Raw genomic sequence first — 12864 nt, forward strand, 5'->3', positions numbered from 1 at the left:
GACCAGTTGCATTCTAGGCAGGTTTGGCCAGTGGAAGGCACTGGCAGAAGATTGCAGGACAGGAAGAGGGGGGAAGCCGGGTTCAGGTATTTCCCTGCTTTTCAAAATTTTGCATTATGCCACTTTGCTTTTATGAAAGCAAACTTTTGCTTTCTGAAGGAAAGCTAACTGAAGTTTTTTTGCTAACTGAAGGAAATCTAAAGAGAATTTTCACTGTTATGAAGAAAAGGAAGTGAAAATAGCATTCAACATTTGTTTTGCAGCAAGCTATTATAGAGACAGAACACCCCAAGCAGGGAGAGGGGCCCTGCCAAGCTCCTTCTCTGGGAAGCATCTCAGCCTCTCAGCATCCAGCCACCATAGCTGTGAACTGTGTCTATGAGCATCTGGGCTTTAACTGGATTTGTTTTGTGCATCCATTAGCAACATGTGTCCTAAGGTATCAGAAAAGCCCAAGAGAGGTAATTTTTCGGGTCTGGGAATACTCACAAATTTTTCCATAGAAAGTGATGGGAATTGCTTCTTTACAGCATTTTGACTTATGAAAGATTTGGTAGGAATGCTCTAGCAGGAGAAATCTGTATTTCTTTTTCTTTTGCTCTGTCTAGGGTAAGACTCCTCTCTCATGAGACAGATTTCTTCACAATGCCCAGCTTCTGCATGGGGGCCCCTGCCCTGGTCCTAACTCTTGTAACGCCCTGTGTTTCTGGACACTGATGATGCCACTTCCTTGTACAATTCCTCCTGCCCCAGGTGGCAGTGAATTCCTGCTGTGGCCTCGCCATATTTTCTTTACTTTCTGGGCTCTTCAATTACCTGTTTACTCATTCCTTCAACTTTAGTCAAATTCAGTTCCCTGTATTTTTTTTTTAATTTTTTAAATATTTATTCATATTAGAGAGAGAGAGAGAGAGCACGAGCAGGGGAGGGGCCGAGAGAGAGGGAGACACAGAAACTGAAGCAGCCTCCAGGCTCTGAGCCATCAGCATAGAGCCTGACGCGGGGCTCGAACTCACAGACCGCAAGTTCATGACCTGAGCCAAAGTCGGAAGTTAACCGACTGAGCCACCCAGGTGCCCCAGTTCCCTGTATTTTTAAGATCCAGAGCGGTTTCTGGTTTCTTAAGAGGATCTTGACTGATGATTTTGTATGTTGGGTTCTAAGAACTCTAGATGTTAGGTGATCAGCTTGTACAGTGCATTTTCTGGCTATTTTCTAGCACTCTTATTTCCTCACCCATAACTTTCCATCTTGCTCTTTCCTTGTCTGTCCATTAATCTTCTTTTTGTTGTATGAGTTTGATGAGAAGTCAAACTCATATGCAGTGCGAAGCATATTCACTGTTGTCTTCTCTTCTTAGAAAGCTTTACCAGATCTATATAGGGACCTCATTCCTAAACCAACCGGATGTCTGGCTTCACAGTTTCTTTCTTTTTAATGTTTACTTTATTTTTGAGAGAGTGATGGGGGAGGGGCAGAGAGAGAGGGAGACAGAGAATCACTGACAACAGAGAGCCTGACTTGGGGCTTGAACCCACAAACCTTGATATCATGACCTGAGCCAAAGTCAGACTCTTAACTGACTGAGTCCCCCAGGTACCCCTCTGGCCTCATAGTTTCAATGTATCTACTCTGATGCTCTTCTCTAATGGATGGGTTAGTCAAGAATTCCCCAGATTAGCTTCTTTGTACGTCCTGTTTCCAAAGGGCAAACCCACAGGCACTTTCTTTTTGAGGATCTATTAGGGGTATTTGAAAGTTCCATTTAGTTTTATGATCCTTTCATAGCATAGGCCTTACAAAGTTACACACCAGGGAGAGCTGTCAAAGTTCATGCAGGCATTAACTGATTTTGCTCAGCAGTTAAGGAAAAAAAAAAATCTCTATTTTGTTTTGGGCTTACGACATTTTTGGGATGCATTGTGGAATGTTTTTGTTTTGGTCAAGTGCCTTAGTTAGAGAACAGTAAAAACATTTGACAAAGCTTTTTTTTTTTTTTTTTTTTTTTAGTAAGTAGAGAAAGCTATGATTAGAGACCAGAAAGGCCCTCTGATAGAGTGTATTTTGCCTGAAGGTCTACTAATAGATTTCCATATGTCTGGCATAATTTTAAAGTGCAACTACCCCTTGGGGAAGGTGTAAATAGTATAATTAGCTTTTTTTCCTGGCTTCTGGATAGATCAGATTCTGAGAACACTAAGAGTTTAGAAGAAATGGTAAATGAAAGTAAGTTGATTTTTTGGGAACAGAGGTTTATCCAAAAAAGGCTGCCCAGAGAATGTTGGAATGTGTGTGTGTGTGTGTGTGTGTGTGTGTGTACATGTGTGCATGTACGTGTGTGTGTTTGCATGCCCTTTGAGTAAGCAGGTGCCAAAAAAGGATGGTGGGATGCAGTCAGGGCTTTTTAAAAACCATGTTACTGTCTCTGGAGTATGGTGTCCTTTTCAGAGGACTAAACATTCTGGCCCATGGAAGATGTATTTTATTTTATTGCTTCTTGCCTTCCTACCTCAAACAGAAATACTGTTCTTGAAATTCTTAACTTTGATAATGAGAATAATAGCTTCCTGGAACGAGAGGAGTCAGGTTTCTCAACTTGTTTACACATCCCAATGAACATTTATGTACATTAATATAGTAATTTCCTCAGGGGGTTGAATGTTAATGAATCATTAATAATAAATATTCAAATCTCATTCCTGGATTTACAAGGGATGGTGGGAAACATTTAAGGGGTAACCTTGTTATCTAGGAAAAAACCCACTCTCTTACATTTAATACGCATAAATAAAATATCTTTCATCTGGGGAAATCAGGATGCTGTGATATCAGCAAGCCCCAGACTAGATGGCTATTTCAATATCTAGCCTGTTTACTTTGGGGGAAGGACCAGCTGTTCATAAAGCAATTTACATTCAACAGGTGAGCCATGACTCTAATGGATGTGAAAGATACAGTGGAGATAATCTGTAGAATGCTATTCCTTTACTGCTTCCTGGACCACCCATGGCTTCTAAAGAAAATGCCATTTACAAATTAGTTTTTAGATTTTTTTACATGTTTAATGACTGTTTGCTTGATTTTCTAGAATTAAGAAATGGTTTACATCCAGCTAGCAATCAACACTGTATTTTTATTCTTTTTCCTAACCTCTGTAATAGCTGGATGGAGATTGGAGGGAGAATGGCCTTATATATTTTTGGTACTTACCTTCCTCATTGGGTTAACGCATTTCATAGAATTGTTGATTTTTGTTAGATTGGGATTTAGGAGACTCATTACAGTGATTAAAGAGGGATGACAAATGACATTTTAATAAAATAGCTGACATCTATCCTGGAATAACAGGAGGTAACAAGCACAAGGACAAAATGCCCACTTGCCAAGAATGGTGGAATAAGAGATGGGATGAGCCTGCATCCTTGATGGTATTGTTGAACCACTGCACTGGCCTGGACTGCATTTTTCCAGATTTCATGTTGTGGTAATTAAATGTCTATTACTTAAATTCTGCTGGTTGAGGTTGTTTCTTACAGCCGAAGTCATTCTTAACTGACCTGATATCTCAAACCAAACTCCTTGGGGCACCTGGATGGCTCAGTCGGCTAAGCGTCTGACTCTTGATTTTGGCTCAGGTTCTTGATTTTGGTCTTGATTTTGATCTTACGGTTCCTGAGTTTGAGCCCTGTGTGGGGCTCTGTGCTGACAGCTCAGAGCCTACTTGGGATTCTCTCTCTGCCTCTCTCTCTGTACACCCCCCACCCCTGCTGTGCACTCTCTCAAAATAAATAAACTTAAAAAAAATAACCAAACAAACTCCTTCTGTCTCATCTCCTCTCCCATCCTGTTCCTCTTCTTATATTCCCCAGTTAATGGTATCCATCCAGTTGCCCAAGTCAGAATCTCAGGGATCTTTTTCAACTCCTTTCTCTTGTTCACCTGTCTTCGTGAATATAGGGACTATTTCTTACTCATCTTTTTATTACCAGTTCCTGGCACAATGTCTGGTACACAGAAGACACTCAAAACATGTTTGTTGAACGAAAAAAATTAGTGTGATTAGGTATTGAATGTCATGGATTAGTACACAGATACTGAGTAAAGTGAAAAGGATGATCTTGGGAAATATTTTTTTTATTAGGCTAGGGTGAATTTTGATGAGCCGGCCTTGCCCCTCATCATAGACTATCTTTCTACTGACTAAAATTCTTTTGTCCCCCTGATTGCATGTTTCTTTCACATAGACATTATTGGATAAGCATTATCATATTTTTCTTCTTGAACCCTTTAAAATATTTTTATGTAAAAACCCTCTTTTGTGACATTTCTCTCTCTTAAATCACTATTATTAGGTTACAGTCCTACCTTTAACCTGGTAGACATTCTGCATCTTTGTAATGACTTCTGCTAATGTCTGCTCTATTCTTTTACATTGGTTGGTTATATTAATCTTATTCTCAGAATCTTGGGTAGGTTCCCCGTCTTTTTATGTACAGGGGATATAACGGCAATGTCATGAGGTTCATAATCTTGTGGGGAAATGAAAAGAAGACCAGATTTGAAATGCAAAAAAACCCTAGGGTTTGTGTCATAGCAGTTCCTATATGTTTAATTTTAATCAAGTCAAGAAGCCTAATCAATTTTGTTTTCTTACATTTATAATGGGAAGAAAACTTATACCTATCCTGTCCCTCTCACAATACTGCTGTGAGAATTAAGAATCCTGCAAGTGTAAGGCTTATATCATGTGTCCATTATGGGGTGTAGTTACTTGCATTTGAACTGCAAGTGCATAGACTGAACAAGGTTATTATAGATTGGGAAAAGGTGAATCTTCAATAGAAGAAAGATTAGGCAAACAATAAATATCCAAAGAGCTAGCTTATAGAATCCAGGCATACTGCAAGATCTTTTGTGCTTGAGAAGTTTCCAGTTTTCTCTTTTCTATACAATGTAGGAGCAGTTACTGGAAGAAGTAATAGAAAGATGTTTTCAGAGATATGAAGCTCTAAGTCTTGTTTGGCTTTTCCCAGGATTTCCATATTTACCTCCTAACCTCAGAATCTGAGGAGGGCTTTCAACCAGATCTCAGTAGAGTAATTAGAACTGAAGTGTGACTCTTGTTCAGCTTCTCATGTTACAATAAAGAAATTGAGATGTAATAAAGAGAAATTACTTGCTTTAGATCATACAGCTAAGACATAGAACCCAGGTCTCTTGGCTGCTGTGCTGAGAGATCCAGCCACGTTGGAATCAGTTGCAAAAAGGGTGCCTGGGTGGCTCAGTTGGTAAAGCGTCCAACTTTGTCTCAGGTCATGATCTCATAGTTCGTGGGTTCAAGCCCTGCACCAGGCTCTGTGCTGACAGCTCAGAGCCTGGATCCTGCTTCAGATTCTGTCTCTCTCTCTCTCTCTCTCTCTCTGCCCCTCCCCTGCTCACACTCTTTCTCTCAAAAAATAAACATAAAAAATGTAAAAATCAGTTGCAATGTATATTGATAATGATGATGATGATAATAGTGATCACAGTGACAAGGATGAAGTAACCATGGTACCTTGAAATTTGTGGTAAACAATGGCAATTACATAGCAGCTTTTGTTGTTGTCTTCTAGACAAGTGCGTGAAAACATTAATTAACTGGAGGGATTGCTGCGAAGTCTCTTGGTAACAAGCAGCCTTTAATCCAGGCAAACAGTGGAAATCAGCAGTAGCTGGATGTCTGGAATAAACCATTAATTGTATGAATTACAGTGTTTCATGGTAATTATAAACCTCTGAAGAGGTACCTATGGGATGAATATTTTTGGAGGATTTTCAGGTGAGGTCAACATGGTAATGAGAACTGGACAGGGTCATAGTGGACTTTGGTGTTTGACTCAGCAGCCATTAGCTGTATTTTTGCAGAATTATGATGGCTTTGGATACCAGTGGTTCTATGCATTGTTGTTGTTGTTAGCTACTTTGAGGCCATGGGTAATTTGTACCAGGATTGTGAGTCAAGTGCAAAGGAAGAGTAGCTACTGTAATAATGTTGTTCAAGAACCTGGATCCGTTGCAAAACCTGGTGCTCATCTTTTCCCATCTCAAATAATTATTTATTGCTTGTTTCTCAGATTACTAGGGTAATATAATCTTTGGCCAGCCTAATAGACTCAGATTTTATTCACAAATTTTTAAATCTTATACAATATATCCTGACATGACACTTTTGCTAAGCTCGGTTTCTTTATACTCTAAATTACTTTGCAGAGGGCGTTACTTTGTTACTTATGTATTTATTTATTTTAAAAGTTTATTTATTTTGAGAGCGACAGAGAAAGCACAAGAAAGCAGTTTCTGAACTGTCAGTGCAGAGCAGAGGGGTCTACTTTAAATCATATGTCAAGCAAACCAAAGTCACTTGATATGAATGTCTTTTTTTTTTTTAATTTTTTTTTCAACGTTTATTTTATTTTTGGGACAGAGAGAGACAGAGCATGAACGGGGGAGGGGCAGAGAGAGAGGGAGACACAGAATCGGAAACAGGCTCCAGACTCTGAGCCATCAGCCCAGAGCCTGATGCGGGGCTCAAACTCACGGACCGCGAGATCGTGACCTGGCTGAAGTCGGACGCTTAACCGACTGCGCCACCCAGGCGCCCCAATATGAATGTCTTTCTAAGTCTTAGGCAAGAACTCACTCTCCTCAGAAGTGGGCCTTTGGAGTATTTATTTCAAATGAAGACTTGAATGAAGATGTGAATCATTATCAATATTGTTATTATTTGCTATACCTGCCTTCTGTGGGGGTAGCCATGGCTAGAGAAAATGAGGGGTGAAGATTGAAGAAGTGGGAAATAATCAGTTTTTTGGGAGGACAGAGAGATATGAGCTGAACTTTGTGTTAGCATGGACTCAACTCACTGAGCTGAGAAGACAATGTAAAAAGGTCCAGGCTTCTATCTGTAGGAAAGGGAAGAATGACCAGACCCAAATTGTAACACAAGGTTAATATTCAAAACATATGAAGAATTCATACAACTCAAAAGCAAAACCAAACCAAAACAAACAATAAAAATTCCAATTAAAAATGAGCAAAGGACTTGAATAGACATTTCTCCAAAGAAGATATATGAAAGGTCAACAGGTACATGAAAAGATGCTCAACATTACTCGTTAGGGAAATGAAAATTAAACTGCAATGAGATATCTCTTCACAGCTGCTAGAATGCCTGTCATCAAAGAGATAAGAGATAACAAATGCTAGTGAGGATGTGGGGAAAAGGGAACCCTTGTGCCCTGTTGGTAGGAATGTACATTGGCACAGCCATCGTGGAAAACAGTATGGAGGATCCCCCCCACCCAAATAAAAATAGAACTATTATATGATCCAGCAATTCTATTTCTGGGAATATACCCGAAAGTAATGAAAACACTAACTTGAAAAGATACCTGCACCCCTATGTTCATGGCAACATTGTTTATAATAGGCAAGACATGGAAACAACCTAATGTCCATCAGTGGATGAATGGATAAAGAAGATGTGATATATATATATACATATATATATATATATATATATATATATATATATATACCACACAATGGAATAAACACACACAATGGAATATTATTCATCCATGAACAAGAAATCCTGGCATTTTTTTTTTTTTTAAATTTTTTTTTTTTTTCAACGTTTATTTATTTTTGGGACAGAGAGAGACAGAGCATGAACGGGGGAGGGGCAGAGAGAGAGGGAGACACAGAATCGGAAACAGGCTCCAGGCTCTGAGCCATCAGCCCAGAGCCTGACGCGGGGCTCGAACTCACGGACCGCGAGATCGTGACCTGGCTGAAGTCGGACGCTTAACTGACTGCGCCACCCAGGCGCCCCAGAAATCCTGGCATTTTTAACCACATGGATGGAATGTGAGGGCATTGTGCTAAGTGAAATAAGTCAGACAGAGAAAGACAAACACTATATGATCTCATTTATATATGGAATCTTAAAAAAAAAAACAAAACCTCATGTAACCAAAGTTATAGAGAAAGAGATCAGGCTTGTGCTTACCAGAGGCAGGGGTTGGAGGGAGGATGAACTGGAGGTAGGTAGTCAAAAAGTACAAACTTAGTTATAAGATAAATAAGTCCTAGGGATGTAATGTATAGCATAATGACTATAGCTATCGCTGCTGTATGTAATATAGGAAAGTTGTTAAGAGGGCAAATCCTAAGAGCTCTCATCACAAGGGGAATTTTTTTCTTTATTCTTTTCTTTTTATTGTATCTATACAAGAAGATGGATCTTTGCTGAACTTACTGTAATCATTTCACAATATATGTAAGTCAAACCATCGTGCTGTAGGCCTTAAACTTTTACAGTGATGATGTCAATTATTTCTCAGTAAAACGAAAAAATTATAAGCAATATCTTTTTTACCGGAAAAAGAAATTATTTTACATTTATGTCATGCTTTACCACAGCTCAGGCATGCAGACCTAATCCAAACAACTCCAACAGCTGCCTTGAGAAGGCAGCTAATTTTCACACCAACCTTTTAAGGCAGGGAGTTTGTACCCCTTTCCAGAGGTGATAATAATTGATAAGAGACTTTACAAGTGCTTTGCATGAATGATAATCTCTTTTAATCCTCAAACTATACCCATGAATCAAGTGGGTTACTATCTTCATTTTATGCAGGGGAGACTGAGGCTTAGGAGTTGTTATGTCAGTTGCCTGAAGGTTCACAGGCACCTGGGGCAGTTTTCCTAACAGCCCGTGTGTAGAGCCCGTGTGTATGTATCATGCTGATCCTTGGTGGATCCAGATGAGGAAATGAGGCTCAGAAAGGTTCAATGAGTTACTCAAGATCACACTGTAAATAGCAGAGTTAGGATCAAACATAGGCCAAATATTTCTAAGTTTAATGAAGTAGTGTTCTACTTTTCTCATCCTTGTAAACTTGAAGCCCACAATACCCCTTATCAAAGGGGTATTTATCGTGGCATAATTGTCATTTGAAACAGTTCCCTAAGTGAATTTGATATACACCATCTTTTTCGACCCATATTTCCTAGAAAACAGAAACTTAGGCAAAGCTTATGTGCTAGTAATGCATTATTGGGGGTGTAGTTGAAGGATGTTAAGAGGTAAAAAGAGATGTAGGTGTGGCAGGAGGTGAAGCAGCCACGGCTTCATGAGAAAACACACCCAGGTGCTCACTTATGTGGCATACTTCTAGCTAACCCATACAGGACCATAGCACCTCAGAGAAAGGAAGGGAGAAGAATCTTTCTGACAGCTCTTTCCTGTTTTCTGTCTCTTGCCATATAACATTTGTTCCATAGGGCATCAACTCCTTTGCAGTTTTGGGTTTGTTCCCTGGCTTTTGAGGACAGCTGCTGGAGAAGCCAGAGCTTCTGTGGATCTGGTTGTGTTAGGTCTGGGTGCCTGAGCTGCTGTGGCTTCTACCAGAGTCTGGCCTTCACCTGACAGAAGGGGGTACAAGGGGGATGGGCAAGGTAGCTCGCAGAGCTAGAAGATGAAGTGGTCATGGACCCAAGAGGCAGACAAAGATGAACAGATCCTGGAGAGCTGCATAAGCTGTGTCTGACACATTGCTCAGACCATCCTTGGAGATCTGGCTCTCAGGCTATGGTTGTGGGCTTTTGGTCTTATAAGACCAAGATGCCCTCATTTTGTTGAGAAGGGAGGTACAAAATCAGTGCATCACAGAATCCACTTTACTTGAAATCTGCTAAAAACCCTTTAAGTGGGTTAGTGAATTAAGGTGCAGTCCCTACTGCTATAACTGATCCCAAGGACATAACTGATATTCACCACCAGCCTTTTTTACCACTAATTTTAGATTTCCTTTTCCCTGGGCAAGTGCATTGGCTTCTTTTGGTTGCTACTCTGGTAGGAATTCTAGACCTTCCACCCTAAGTGGTCTGAGCATGTAGTTGCTTTGTCTGTCTTTTTTGCTTATTTTTTTTAATGTTTACCTATTTTTGAGAGAGAGGGGGAGAGACAGAGTGTGAGTGGGGAGGGGCAGAAAGAGAGGGAGACACAAAATCCAAAGCAGGCTCCAGGCTCCCAGCTGTCAGCACAGAGCCAACACGGGTTTTGAACATGAACTGTGAGATCATGACCTGAGCTGAAGTCAGTCGCTCAACCAACTGAGCCACCCAGGTCTTTTTTTTTTTTTTTTTTTTAATGTTTGTTTATTTTTGAGAGAGAGAAAGCAAGCATGCGAGAGCAAGGGAGGGGCAGAGAGATAGGGAGACAATGTTCTGAAGCAGGCTCTGAGCTGAGAACACAGATCCTGATGAGGGGCTTGATGAGATCATGATCTGAGGTGAAGTCGGATGCTTAACCAACTGAGCCATCCAGGTGCCCAGTTACTTTGTCTTTCTGGTCTGTAAAAGTTACTATAACTGTCCATGTACAGTTATAACTAAGCAATGCCAGTGTTAAAAGATGACCAATGTAAAAAGATTCTATAAAGAATCTTTACTGTCTTACTGTGTAGTAGCAACCAGAACTCCTCATGATAATCACTGTTGATTTCCTCAGCAGGAAGTGACTTTTTTTTTGCCTGCTGGTTCATGGGCCTAAGGACCCCAGAGTGGCCAGGCAGTAACAATCATAGCTCTCCAATTCAGTGGGATCCTTACTGTGTCACTTGGTGGGAGTTTTCTCTACTCCCCCTGACTCCCCACCCCCAATGAGATATAGAAACTCTAACTTGGTTTAGCTTACCTTTTCAAGACAGGAAATATAAATCATGCTAGGGAAAGTAAGGGTTAGAAGAACTACCGCTGTTTCTACATGGCTCCTAGATCCATGTAGCCTAGCTGTGGAGATGCAGCACCATCCATATTGAATCCTGGAGAACAGTGCCCAACAGTGTATCCCAAGTGGACTCTTAAAGTGAGTCTTCAGTAGGCTCTGCCATTATTCTTTCATGTCCCTTTCTTCTGGTAAAGGGATATGGAATAGAACTAGTGTATCCTTCAATGGAATACTACTTGAAAATGAGAAAGAATGAAATATGACCTTTTGTAGCAACATGGATGGAACTGGAGAGTGTTATGCTTAGTAAAATAAGTCATACAGAGAAAGACAGGTACTGTATGTTTTCTTTCTTATGTGGATCCTGAGAAACTTAACAGAAGACCATGGGGGAGGGGAAGGAAAAAAAAAGTTAGAGAGGGAGGGAGGCAAACCGTAAGAGACTCTTAAAAACTGAGAAGAAACTGAGGGTTGATGGGGGCTGGGAGGAAGGGGAAAGTGGGTGATGTGCATTGAGGAGGGCACCTGTTGGGATGAGCACTGGGTGTTGTATGGAAACCAATTTGACAATAAATTTCATTAAAAAAAAAAGAACTAGTGTATCCTGGGGTCATAGGCCCATTGTCACACCTCCTTTGCCTTAAAATGGATTCTTTCATTCAAGATAATATACTGTGAAGTACCATGTTGATGGATTAGGCATCCTATAAACCCCCAGATGCTGGAACTGGCAGAGACAATGCAGTCAGGGAAGGTGATCTGGAGTAGATATTCATTCTGATAAAGAGGAATTGCTGTCTTTTTAAGGTAGATGGTGTTTAATGATGAATGGTGCCATACAGAGGATTCAGCATTGGTCTGTGCATCTGGAGGGGGGTGGTAAGCACTCAGAAATGACAGTAGCTAGATTAGCTGTGGTGGGAGAGAGTCTGTGTTGTTGGGCCCATGCAGAGCTTCCATCCCTGACACCAAAGCCACTCATGGTTCACGGGCCCATTGAGGTATTCCCCAGAGGCTGATTGAGAAACAGAGATTGGCTGATATCCATAGGTTCATCATCTTGTCCATCTGGTCTTTGAGCTCCTTCTCTGAGGTAGATAATTTCCAGTGAACATTCATATGAGACACAAGCATCCACATTTTGAGTTCACTCCCATCAGTCTATCTGTAGAACTTTTCACAGACCTCACTGTATGTGATCTTTCAGACCTATTGCTGTCAGGGCTGTGAACAATTAACCAAACCATTTGTTAATGTTCAAGTGACTGTTTATATCCATATCTCAGGCCAATTCTCTAATCAAGCATACTGCTTGGAAATCCACCCACTGGCATGATTTCCCTTCTCCAGTGTTTTCTGGGATACCCCTGAGTAGTGCTGCAATGTGGCAGCAGTATATTTCCAGCTAGCACCAACGTATCATGCAGACTTATCTGTGAGCTGGGTCTCACAGTGTTCATAGAGAACTCCTTGTGAAGCTGTATATGTGGTGAAGGGAAAGGCATCCAATACCAACAGGAATCTGAGTTTCCTGTTCATGTGAGTTACTCACACCTTCTGGACCTGCCTATGCCTATTCCCCAAGTACCGCTGAATTGTGACTCAGTGGGTCACACATTCCCCCTAGTCAGTAGAATGTCAAGAGTTGGTTTTCAAACAGAGAGCAATTCTCTGCTAGAGGTCATAGGCTTGCTCTAGGGCAGTAGTGATTTGTACTTCAGTGTCCTGGTTTCTTTCATCCCTCTTCAATTTATCTTAATTGTGTTTATAACTGGCTTGCTCCTTTGAACATGTCATCATCCTGTATAACATTATTGTAATTATTGGAAAAGTCCAGGGCCTTTTATTGGTAACTATTTATAGGGTGCTGGCACTTTATTTTAGATCAATTTTGTTAAGGCCATCAAATAAATTAACATATACATTTCATTTGGAGGAAACAATATATTTGCATGTCAACACAAACAGAAAAGGGGAGAGGGGACTGGGAAAGAGAAAAAGGGAAGAGATGTTTTCTAGCTTAAGATATAACATCTTTTACATTGCTCTTACCCTTGGAAGGCCATGGTGATAGAGAGCATTACTTGGGG

The sequence above is a fragment of the Prionailurus viverrinus genome, chromosome B1, assembly GCF_022837055.1.
Source record: "Prionailurus viverrinus isolate Anna chromosome B1, UM_Priviv_1.0, whole genome shotgun sequence".
NCBI lineage: Eukaryota > Metazoa > Chordata > Mammalia > Carnivora > Felidae > Prionailurus > Prionailurus viverrinus.